Raw genomic sequence first — 13,576 nt, forward strand, 5'->3', positions numbered from 1 at the left:
GTCTAAGCTATTTATCGCCCACGTTTCACATCGATACGTGGCTGCACTCCACACAATTACTCCGAGAAAAGACTTCCTGACACTTAAATCTGTATTCGATGTTAACAAATTTCTCTTATTCAGAAACGCTTTCCCACTGTCAGTCTGCATTTTATATCCTCCCTACTTGGACCTTCATCATTTTGCTCCCCAAATAGCAAGAATCAACTACTACTTTAAGTGTCTCATATCCTAATATTATTTCCTCAACATCACCTGATTTAGTTTCACTACATGCCATTATCTTCGTTTTGCTTTTGTTGATGTTATTCTTAAAGTTATCTTCAAAGACACTGTCCATTCTGTTCAACTTCTCTTCCAGGTCTTTTTCTGTCTCTGACAGACTTACAATGTCATAGGCAAAACTGCAACGTTTTTGTTTCTTGCGCATGGATTTCTACTCCAAATTTTTCTTTTGTTTCCTTTAATGCTTCCTCAAGGTAACGATTGAATAATTTGTGGAATAGGCTACAACTTTGTCTCACTCCTTTTGCTACCACTGCTTGCCTTTCATGCCCCTCGACTCTTACAACTGCTATCTCGTTTCCATACAAATTGTAAATAGCCTTTCGCTCCTTGTATTTGGCCCCTGCTGCCTTTAGTATTTGAAAGAGAGTATTGCAGTCAGCCTTCTCAAAAGCTTTCTCTAAGTCTACAAATGCTAAAAATTTATGTTTACCTTTCCTTAATCTATCGTGTATAGTAAGTCGTAGGGTCAGTATTACCACAAGTGTTCCAACATTTTTACAGATTCCAAACTGATCATCCCCCAGGTTGGATTCTACCAGTTTTTCCATTCGTCTGTAAGGAATCCGTGTTAGTATTTTGCAGCCATGACTTATTAAGCTGACAATTCGGTAATTTTCACACCTGTTAACACCTGCTTTCTTTAAGATTAGAATTATAATATTCTTCTTGAAGTCTGAGGGTATTTCGCCTGTCTCACACAGCTTTCTCACCGGACTGGTGTTTTGTCAGAGCTGTTTTGTTGTGAAGTGTTGAATATGTACCTTTACAATATTAAGTTTACTTTTCATTACCGTTTGGAGTCTTCGTTCTTTACTGGCACCAAATTCTAACGTATTATATATAACTAAGGAGGAACTACTACTCAAGTACGTAAATATTGCCAGTTGCATATTTCCTGGTTTGGTATTTATTTGTGTCGCCATGTCATAGAATTCGGAATTGTTGCTTCCACAGTTTCCAGAAACTCTTCCTGTTTTTCACGCTCACCACCAACGGTTTTGACGGATGTAATCCCAGCTCGGGACTATTATTTGTCAGCTTCTGTCCTGGTATTAGTGCTGTTGTAGGAAATTACATTTATAAAACTATTATTTAACTTCTAGCACTATATAGCAGAATATATAACTGCCATGACTGTATTCCTATCCTGTCCGAAAAGATATACGCTCTTTGATACATCATTTTGCATTCCGTGTATCAATAACGCACTCCTATTAATAATGTATAATATGATATTTTTCTGAGGCCATACAGCTTTACTGTATGGTTAAATGACGATGATGTCATCTTGGGTAAAATATTCCGGAGGTAAAATAGTCCCTCATTCGGTTCTCCGTGCAGAGACTACTAAGGAGGACGTCGTTTACAGATCAGATCGTGTAATATCAGATTCTTTAATAGCGCATGTAGCTTAGACAATTTAAAAAGGAAATGGATAGGTTAAAGTTAGATATAGTGGCAGATCGTGAAATTAGGTCACAGGAGGAACAAGACTTCTGTTCAGTTGAATACAGGGCTACAAATACAAAATCAAATATGGGTAATGCTGGAGTAGGTTTAAAAATGAATAAAATATGGGAATGCGGATTAGCTACTAGGAACAGCATTGTGAAAGAATTATTCTAGCCAAGATAAACATGAAGCTCACGCGTACCACAGTAGTACAATTGTATATGCCATCTAGCTCCGCAGATCATTAAGAGACAGAAGAAATGTATAATGAGCTATAAGAAATTGCTCAGAAAGTCAAGGAAGACGAAAATTTATTGGGTGTGGGGGACGCGAATGCGATAGTAGGAAAAGGAAGAGAAGGAAAAGTAACAGATGAATATGGACTGGGTGTAAGGAATGAAAGAGAACGCTGCCTGGTAGAATTTTGCACGCAGCATAACTTAATCATCGGTGACACCAGAATCATGAAAGAAGGTTGTATTCGTGAAAGAAGCCTGGAGACATCGGAAGGTTTCAGATAGATTATATAATGAACAGAGATTTAGGAATCAGTTTTGGGTAACACAAGAGATATTGAATTTAAATGATGAAAGAAGAAAATATAAAATGCAGTAAATGAAGCAGGCGAAAAATGAGATCGATAGAAAGCGCAGAATGGCTAAACAGGAATGGCCAGAGGACAAATGTATGGATATAGAAGCATATATCACTAGGGGTAAGATAGATGCCACCTATAAAAAAATGTAAGAGACCTTTGGAGGAAGGAGTACTTCCTGTATGAATATCAACAGCTCACATGGAAAACCAGTCCTAAGGTACAAAGGAGGGAAAGTAGAAAGGTGGAAGGAATATATAGAGGGTCTATCCAACGGCGATGTACTTGAGGGAAGTATTATGGAAATTGAAGAGGACGATGGTGAAGATGATATGGGAGATATGATACTGCGTAAAGAATTTGACAGAGCACTGAAAAACCTAAGTCGAAACAAGGCCCCGGGAATAGACACGATCCCATTAGAACCACTGTTAGCCTTGGTAGAGTCGGTCATGAGTAAACACTTCCACCTGGTAAACAAGATGTATGAGACAGGCGAATTGCCCAGAGACTTCTAGAAGAATATAATAATTGCAATTCCAAAGAAAGCAGTTGTTGACAGGTGTTAAAATTTCCTAACTACCCATTTAATAAGTCACAGATGCAAATTGCTAATAGAATTCTTTACAGACGACTGGAAAAATTGGTAGAAGAAGACCCTCGGGGAAGATCAGTTTGGAATCGATATTTCAGAAGGATTTGTAAAATTAGAGAAAGCGTTTGACGCTCTCGACTGTAATTCTCTACTTCAAATTCTGAAGGTCGCAGGAGTAAAACACAGGAAGTAAAAGGTTATTTACATTTTGTACAGAAACCAGATAGCACTTGTAAGAGTCAATGGGCACGAAAGGGAATCAGTGGTTGAGGAGCGAATGAGACAGGGTTGCAGCCTGTTCCCGGTTTTAGTTAATCTGCACAATGAGCAAGCAATAAAGGAAACAAAGAAAAGTTTGGAGTAGGAAATAAAGTCACGGGAGAAGAAATAAAAACCTTGAGATTTGATGATATCATTGTAATTCTGTCAGAGACAGCAAAGGACTTGAAAGAGTAGTTGAACAAAATGGACAGTGTCTTGAATAGTAGATATAAGATGAACGTCAACGAAAGCAAAACGAACATCATGGAATGTAGTCTAACTAAATCAGGTGATGGTGAGGGAATTAGATTGGGAAATGAGACATTTAAAGTATTAGTTGAGTTTTGCTGTTTGGGAAGCAAGATAGAGAAGATATAAACTATAGATTGGTGATGACAAGGAAAGAATTGCTGTAGGTGAGAAATTTGTAAACATTGGGTATAGATTTAAGTATCGGGAAGCCTTTTCTGAACATATTTTTGTGGAATATAGCCATGTATGAAAGTGAAACACGGACGATGAACAGTTTAGACAAGAAGAGAACAGAAGCGTCTGAAAATTGGTGCTGCAGAAGAGTGGTAAAGATTAGATGGGCAGAGCACGTAACTAACGAGGAGCTACTTAACAGAATTGGGAAGAAGAGCAGTTTGTGGCACAACTTGGCTAGAAGAAAGGATTGGTTAGTGGAACTTTCTGAGGCTTGAAGGGATCACAAATTCAGTATTGGAGTGAGGCGCTGAGGGTAAAAATCGTAAAGGGAGACAAAAAGCTGAAAATTCTAAGCAGATACAAAGGATGTAGGTTGCAGTTGTTACTCTTAGATGAAGACGCTTGCACAGGATAGAGTAGTATCAGACCAGTCTTTAGTGTGAAGACCACAGCAACAACATAATAAGATGTAATATATGCCATCATTGTTCTTATATCCTGGCCGATGAGATATATGCACAGTGTTACAGCATTCTGTACTCCGTGGATCAATAAAACGGGTAAAGCTCGTTTCACAATAGTTCCCGCAAACGCGACATCATTTTGACGTCACACACAACATCGACGACCGCATGATCGCTATCGACTTCTGTCACCTTTCGTAGCGGCTCTCTCAGAAGATTTCATGCGCACGTAGCGGAAATTTGCAAAACACGTCATACTTGGAATGATTTACTATAATTATAGCTACACTAACATGTGAAGTGACCAAGAGATGAATACACTAAGCAGATTCAGAAGGATGTGGGCTGCAGTACGTACTGGGAGGTGAACCAGCTAGCACAGGATAGAGTTGCATGGAGAGCTGCTGCATCAAACCAGTCTCAGGGCTGAAGACCACAACAACAAACAACAACATGCGACGTAATGATTTCTCGAGGGTTAATGCCTTCATATAGAGTGCTCTCTTAGGCGTGAGTTATTATCTTTAATAATTTACAAATTAATAATGAAACGCACTTGTTTTATAATTTGCAGTATTGCGTTTCAGGGGAACGGAGCTTTGAAAATTTATCACAGACACATCACCATTATCATTAAATGTCACTTAATGTCGCATCAACGATACAAGCCTTCAAGACTGAATATGATTATCTTGACTGCAGTTAAAAGTCACATGATTAAGTACCAGGGGCATGAATAATGTCGTGGTTTCTGGAGTCTAAAGTTCACATCCGGTTACACCCAGTGTCACTTTCTTACGAATCTTCTTCAATGTTATATGTTATTTACATTCAGTCTGATCTGAGAACGAAGGATGAAATAAACATTTACCAATTCCCGAGTACATGGTCAGGCAAGGACCTAAGAGGAAAGCTTAAATTACAACGCCTCATTTCTGAATAAGTGCCGTCTTTCGAGTATATGGTTAGGCAGGGACACAAGAGGACAGTTTAAATTGTTTTGAGTGAAAAGAGGAGCATTAACATTCATATTCTTCCTATACGCTGTTTATCTGCGAATGTGTGGTGGTTTCCTACGGTGGCGGGAGGCTAAAGGTATAGCTTTCAACTCTTCTCACACATATTTGTCTCTTTATTTCCGAATATGTGGCGACTTCCGAGTGTGTGGTTAGGCAGGAACCTAAGAGGACAGCTTCAATTGCTGCGCGTGAATCGAGGAACAACAATATTCATAGTCTTCCTTTTAACAAAATCGATAGCTGATCATGCGGTCATCGATATTGCGCGTGACGTCAAAATGCGGGAACTGTTGTGAAACTAGCGTTACCCCAATAAACCAGTTATGTTACAGAACGTCATAGATAGCCCGAGTTCTTTCATAACATGAACAAAAAGCAATGAACATTAAGAAACTATTAAATGTGTGTAAGAGTAACGTTTTTGTATCGAAGTTAAAGAAATAATAAGGAAAAAGATACTGCAGCTCTGACTTAAGTGCTAGGAGAACCTTTCCATAGTTAAAATTATGACCGTAACGGAAGAGTGATAACGATGCTATATAAATAATTGGATAATATTGATACATTTAGTCAGAGGTAATAGTATTTGTGTAGGTCTGTACAGAGCTCAGTTAACTTTAAGACATTTGATTATTCAAAGAAAAGCGACTAAACGTTAGGGCAAAAAATATTAACTGTTACTGCAGGTATATATTGTAGTTTAACTTACAGGTAGTCTTACCATTTTCCAGGTTAAAATTAAGAGTGAGATGTCGCGTTGGTGCGACCAGTAAGATTGCACGTACGTATAAGAATGGAAACCGTGTACTGCGACGAAGGAAAAAGTAACCATAGGATAACGATATATCTTCCAGAAGAGTAAAGCATCTCCAGCGTTGCAATCCCTATTAAAAATGCATTACAGCGAACACCGAATTATCCACAAACACGACGCTAGGATGGTAACATGGTGGTACGCACCTTGCAGATGTGTAACAAAGACAATCAGGAAATGAAAATTGGAATTTTTGGAAGAAATACACCGTTCTCGCGAAATTCTGTTGAGCAAGTTTGGAACACCAATATTCGAGGAAGACGGTGCGAAAATTCTGATGCCACAATGTCTACCGTAGGGAACGTCGGAATCATATCGGAGCCCGAATGACATGGACCATTTTCTCTCCCTCAATACGTGAAGCGGATACAATAGAAATTCACTACCCACAGCCAGGCACTGTACAGTGGCTTGTGGAGTACACATGTAGAAATAAATATCTTGGTTTTCAAATAGAGGCAGCTCACGCCGACTTAAATTAAATCTAAGATAAAACATTGCTGGGAAAAGACTTTGTGAGTGGAGTTCGGGGATCACTATATTTTCTGCTTCTGCGTTTGTGAAGTATAGCTGCATAAAGTTTTAGAATGAAGTTTACATCTTATCTGAATTATATATTCAGTGATACAAAATCGGTCGTGGAATTTTTTCACTGAGAGGTTAGGACGACATACTTCGCCACTACTCGTACGGCAGGTCAAAGACGTGGAGTATATATTGTAATACCGTGGTTCTTCCTTCCAATGTATCTATGGACGTTACAGAACGTAATAACAGCGATGTAGTTCAGGAATGTTTCTTAAAACTGTAATAAGCTGATTTCCGAAGCCGGAAAAAAGTAAGATTTTCTTTAAATTATCCTTGTCTGCTCCTACGATTATCTATGTGTATGTACCAGAGGCACTATGATATTTTGTTACCCAACTTCTTTATCTGAATTTTTAATAATTACTTAAAAACTTTTCTTCCCTGTAGCTAACCAAGGCGACACTGATATAATACATTGTAAAAAAATTTGAGCCTCGTATTTTTTACTGTGATGCCGTGTTATTTGATCTTTCCCTCTTTTTTCCCTTACGCAGGAGCAAGAGGTGTAATGTGAATTGATTCCCAGTATCCGCGAGTGTTTCTCAGTGCGATTCGTTTCTTTATCACATTCAATGGCATTAATATTCTACAGGTGTGATACAGATTTTTCCCTTGGACCGCCACAGTGGCACGTGTTGAGAATACATAAAGAGCAGTGGTAATACGTCAGACAGTGACGTGCAAGCTATGTCACCAAATATAAATATAGGTGATCCTCTTTTGATCGGAAGCGTAAGTCTTGACAATATAAGAAACCCTCTGATGAAACAAGCACTTTCATTTTTATCTGTAATAACGAATGTCTCGATTATTAGGTTTGTCTCCTTTCCCTAGTATGATTAAACTACATGTGCTGAATCTCCTGTTTATTGTCAACGGGAAAGATGTATAGTCTTAACTGAGTGACACTCAATGAAAGTCTTAGTTTCTTCTCTCAGTCTGATGGTATGTTTATAGCAACAAAATACCACGAAATTCATAAACTCTATTACGTCTACAACTTGTAAAAAGTGAAAACTAATATGCCGGTGGCATATTACAATTTCCTGCTGGCCGTATCGTGTAATACATTGATTTGCAAATCGTAAGGATTCAAGTAACTTTTGCATGATGTGTCACTGCCAAATGACAGAGTTCGATGAAACATGGATCATGCATAGCAAGAACTGCTACTGTAGAATACAGAAGTTAACTGGAATAGATGCGCAAAGAGACAAACAGAAATAAAAGACCATAATTACACTGACGCCTCTGAGATTCATGACGATCCTCTGCACATTACAAACGACGGGACACAGGTCGTAACGGGTGAGTCTTCACTACAGACTACGGTGCATGCTTCGCCACATGCTCCCTTGATGGCCACAAGGCCAGTAATGAGTTCTTGCGGTAAGGCATTTCGTTCCTCCGTCAGCGCGATTGACAAATGCTGTATGGCAGATGTAGCATGTAGACATGCTGCCGTACGTATCCCCAACGCTTCCTCAAGTGTTTTATGGGATCTGACTCGGGGGAGCGGGTAGACCAACCAGTCCGTTCTCAGAAAATCCTCTCGTTCCACGAACTCGTCCAACTGCGCTGTTCGATACACTCGTGAATTGTCATCCATAAAACTGAAGTCAAGACCGAATTTACGTCTGGAAAGAGGCACAAGTGCCACAGGTACAGCGTCACAGCCATACCGACCGGTAAACGCACCGTTTTGAAAGATTTCGATGTCAGTACGCCCATGCAGGAATATGCCTACCCTCACCACAACGCTTGGACCACCAAAAAGATCATGTTCGACAATTTTTCCGAGTAAATAACGTGTTCTGAACCTTCGCCGTATTAGAGAACATTTAGCATTGTTGTACATGATCGTTTCGGTTGCCCAGGTACTATGACATGGCGAAGCGTTATGTTGCATTGGCGTACTGACCTCCATCTTTCAGTACGCTACAGTCACCTGCCAGCGTGACTGTGACACTGTGCCTCTTATGCGGGTGCATCTTCTCAGGAGTGAATTCGGCCTTGTCTTCATTTTTATGGATTGATAATGGGCGACCGCATCGAACATTGCAGGTGGAGGAACTCTTGGAAAGAGATGATATTCGACGAACCAACTAACCGGTCCATACCACCCCCCCCCCCCCCAACTTAAAACCCATGGAGCACGTGTCGGGTGCGTTGGGGAGACGTCCATAAGTAACAATGATCTTTCAGCTGTTGCAAACGAAGCTGTTGTGGGAATCAGACTACCTGCCACAAGAAATCCTTACCAACCTTGTAACCAGCATTTTTGTGACACTATAGTCTTTCCCGTGTACGTCTTTTCACGGGTGCATCCGGCACTGGCTTCATTTTTATGGATGACACTGAGTGATGGCACCAGACAACGCTGATGGAAGAGCTCTTGGAAGGAGATGGTACTCGGAGAATGGACAGGCCTGCTTGTTCCCCCGTATTATATCCCATCGAGCACGAGTGTGAAGAGTTGGGGAGGCGTAACGCAGCAGTCAACATGCAACAATGACCATCCAGCACTTGTCAACCGAGCCGTTGTAGGAATCGAACGCTCGACCACATGAAGTACTTACCGACCTAGCAACCAGCACGCAAGCACGTTGCAGAGTATGCATCGCCGTCCATGTTGTCCACAATCATCGGCTGGAGTGGCCGAGCGGTTCTAGGCGCTACGGTCGCAGGTTCGAATCCTGCCTCTGGCATGGATGTGTGTGATGTCCTTAGGTTAATTAAGTTTAAGTAGTTCTAAGTTCTAGGGGACAGATGACCTCAGAATTTAAGTCCCATAGTGTTCAGAGCCATTTGTTCACAACCTCATGAATACTCGTGTCCCGCCGTTTGCAATGCCTGGAGAACCATCATGAATCTAAGTGACTTGAGTGTAATTATTGCCTTGAATAAAACTGACATTTCTTTTCGTGTCATTGCTTACTTATCCCAGTTACCTTCACTACTATAGCGCAGCAGGTATTCCTAAGTATGGTCAAAGTCCCCGCAAGACAGATCACTTGGTAGCGACACTAAGATGTGCTCCTGACGGAATTGATGAGTCGCGAGTGCGGCCAGAGACGTTGTTGGTTCGTCACTAGGTGATGGGCTTCGTGGTGCCCCTATATTGGGCATACGAAAAGGCGGCTATTAAAATTTGGCGCCGGTCGCGCATGTGGGAAGTGCGTCTTTCTTAGTGCGCTGACTTCCTCTGAGTCCTGAAGCGCTGTACTACGCATCAGGCGCATCGCACCCATTGTTTTTATCCCATGTGGGATGGGTAAGATGTACGGTGATGTTATGTAGCATTTGGCCGTAGTCCTCCGTGTGCGTGGTGCGTCGCAATGAACGGAAGGTTACCACCGAGGGGGCCTTAAAGTATTTGGCTGCAAGTTTATGGGACATATTTCACTGACAGTTTAACGTAATTTCTTCTACGAAACTGTATTATATTGTTTTTGGTGAGCTTTAATTGGTTAAAACTCCACCAGTGGTTTTCAATCGTTGAAGGCCCATTAATTGTATTGTCCCTGGGTGAGGTGTGGCGAACTGATAAAAGCTGTTAGAGACCATCCTTGCGTTTTATGTACAGTTTTTCGTCTGGCGAGGGCAGTTCGTAACTTTTCCTTTTCCAGAAACTCATTAATTTGTATACAATTCGGCAAGTCTTGCCTTTGGTATCACATGAACTTCTCTTTGTATACATGAACTGGTAATACATGTATATTATGATTTTCACTCCTAGTTCTCGGCAAAGCCATTGCAATGCCTGTAACTATTTTCGCCAAGATCTTCATTTTCATGACCTTTTCAGTGGATGCATTCATTGTTTATGTAATTACATGTGTGGATTGTGTATAGTTCCAACCAGTTCGTGATGCAATAAAGCAGGCGATTAGCGCGAGTTGCTTGCTCTATTTGTAAGTCACATGGTCAGCTTTAAGATGTCGACGTTGACTGATGTGATGAATCAGTTGGCTTACTACAGAGAAACAGATTATAAGTCTTTTATTCCCTTTAGTCACTGAAATTTTAATTCTGTCTGTTAATCTCAAAAACTGTTGAATAAGACGGTTGTGTCTCTAATTTCTAACTTGTTAACCTTTCTTGAAGACTATCTTCTAATGTGTTAAATTTACTTGAAGATTGTCTTTTTGTGAAAAAAAATTATCTTTGGTAATACCACTGGGAATAAAAACATTATGATAGAATTTTATATTTTGTGGTTTGGCTCTGCCACTCTCTGCCCATGCTTTTCTAAGATTACAGACACATATTTCAGACAGAGAGCGGGAAAGCTACTTTTTACCTTAAGCTTTGCACACCAGTGTAGTCAACAATAAGAACACGTATCTCATATAACATAAGATTAGTGTAAATTCTTGACTATCTAACTTACTAACTTATAAAATAAATAATGCAGCAGATACATGTCTGCATCATACACTCCTGGAAATTGAAATAAGAACACCGTGAATTCATTGTCCCAGGATGGGGAAACTTTATTGACACATTCCTCGGGTCAGATACATCACATGATCACACTGACAGAACCACAGGCACATAGACACAGGCAACAGAGCATGCACAATGTCGGCACTAGTACAGTGTATATCCACCTTTCGCAGCAATGCAGGCTGCTATTCTCCCATGGAGACGATCGTAGAGATGCTGGATGTAGTCCTGTGGAACGGCTTGCCATGCCATTTCCACCTGGCGCCTCAGTTGGACCAGCGTTCGCGCTGGACGTGCAGACCGCGTGAGACGACGCTTCATCCAGTCCCAAACATGTTCAATGGGGGACAGATCCGGAGATCTTGCTGGCCAGGGTAGTTGACTTACACGTTCTAGAGCACGTTGGGTGGCACGGGATACATGCGGACGAGCATTGTCCTGTTGGAACAGCAAATTCCCTTGCCGGTCTAGGAATGGTAGAACGATGGGTACGATGACAGTTTGGATGTACCGTGCACTATTCAGTGTCCCGTCGACGATCACCAGAGGTGTACGGCCAGTGTAGGAGATCGCTCCCCACACCATGATGCTGGGTGTTGGCCCTGTGTGCCTCGGTCGTATGCAGTCCTGATTGTGGCGCTCACCTGCACGGCGCCAAACACGCATACGACCTGGCACCAAGGCAGAAGCGACTCTCATCGCTGAAGACGACACGTCTCCATTCGTCCCTCCATTCACGCCTGTCGCGACACCACTGGAGGCGGGCTGCACGATGTTGGGGCGTGAGCGGAAGACGGCCTAACGGTATGCGGGACCGTAGCCCAGCTTCATGGAGACGGTTGCGAATGGTCCTCGCCGATACCCCAGGAGCAACAGTGTCCCTAATTTGCTGGGAAGTGGCGGTGCGGTCCCCTACGGCATTGCGTAGGAGCCTACGGTCTTGGCGTGCATCCGTGCCTCGCTGAGGTCCGGTCCCAGGTAGACGGGCACGTGCACCTTCCGCCGACCACCGGCGGCAACATCGATGTACTGTGGAGACCTCACGCCCCACGTGTTGAGCAATTCGGCGGTACGTCCACCCGACCTCCCGCATGCCCACTATACGCCCTCGCTCACATGCCCACTATACGCCCTCGCTCAAAGTCCGTCAACTGCACATACGGTTCACGTCCACGCTGTCGCGGCATGCTACCAGTGTTAAAGACTTCGATGGAGCTCCGTGTGCCACGGCAAACTGGCTGACATTGACGGCGGCGGTCCACAAATGCTGCGCAGCTAGCGCCATTTGACGGCCAACACCGCGGTTCCTGGTGTGTCCGCTGTGCAGTGCGTGTGATCATTGCTTGTACAGCCCTCTCGCAGTGTCCGGAGCAAGTATGGTGGGTCTGACACACCGGTGTCAATGTGTTCTTTTTTCCATTTCCAGGAGTGTATTTCTAAACATAAAATTTAATGACATACATGTGTATGATATACACAACATGGTGTGCTTACATAATGACCATTAACTGGACGGCTAATTACGAGATGGTGTAGACTATTGATATTGTAACCTCGCTAATAATTAGTCAGAAAACACAGGACAAATGTGGATAACATTCATAGTCTGTAATAACGCTCGTATGCATTTAATTAATGCTGACTGATGAGAAAGGACCAGAAAAGATATATGTTTTGCAGTTGCCGAGATTGCGTCCATTTTCAGTTAATACATACTGTATTCGATATCAGGCTAAACAGGTTGCTATAGAAAAATTGTTAAATGACTGGCTCCAAGGCAGAGCTCTAAGTGAAAAAAAAAATGTGGATTCTGTGGAAAGGAAAGGACAGAATACTTTTGACCTAATGTGTGCCGTTGTACGTGTCCGTTGGCACATCTTTGCCTGTGGATATGTTTGTGGCGGTCAACAGGCTTTGTGTCGAGTATCACTGGGAGGATGGCCACGACAGCCAGGACGGATGTTACATGGGGTACTGCGGAGCGACAACAAGCAAGTGCTACGGTGTATGTGGGGCAGGACGTAACGGTACGTGTGTGTAAGAAAAGGGCCTACGGCAGTCGGTGTTCTGTGACTGGCGTTGAAACGTGCAGTGATTACTGTGGTTAAGTCTTTGGAGACTTTGTGTCATCGCCTTCAGAAAGGTACAAGGCCAGTATAGAATGGACATGATATAGTTCATGGAACGTGCTATAGGGCCGAGTCAAGGGCCTCTTATGTGATAGTACTTTCGAATAATTCCGTACTGAAGGGAATTTGCTGCTCTGAACTGATATTATTCATTTCCTCTTGTCGCTGTGTTTTGCCGCAAACTCATTGGCGTTATAGCTGGTATTTGTCTTGTTGCCTCCTAAGAACAAGGGTTGTCCAAAAAGTGGAAACCACAGTGAAAACCAGTAACGTTTTATTTTGAACAGTTAGGTACACCTTACACCTACTTCGAGTGTTGTCGTAGTGTTGTATCAACTTTGCAATATCCTCGTCATAGAAAGAACCCGCCTGTGCTTTCGGCTAGTTATCTCTACTGGTCTGCAGCTCGTTTACTGTGGAGAAATTTTGTCTTCATAGCCAGCGGTTCTTGTGAGGAGAGACTCAGGGGGAGCCAATTACGCAGTATATTGTG

Source organism: Schistocerca gregaria, chromosome 1, assembly GCF_023897955.1.
Source record: "Schistocerca gregaria isolate iqSchGreg1 chromosome 1, iqSchGreg1.2, whole genome shotgun sequence".
In the NCBI taxonomy this organism is placed as follows: Eukaryota; Metazoa; Arthropoda; class Insecta; order Orthoptera; family Acrididae; genus Schistocerca; species Schistocerca gregaria.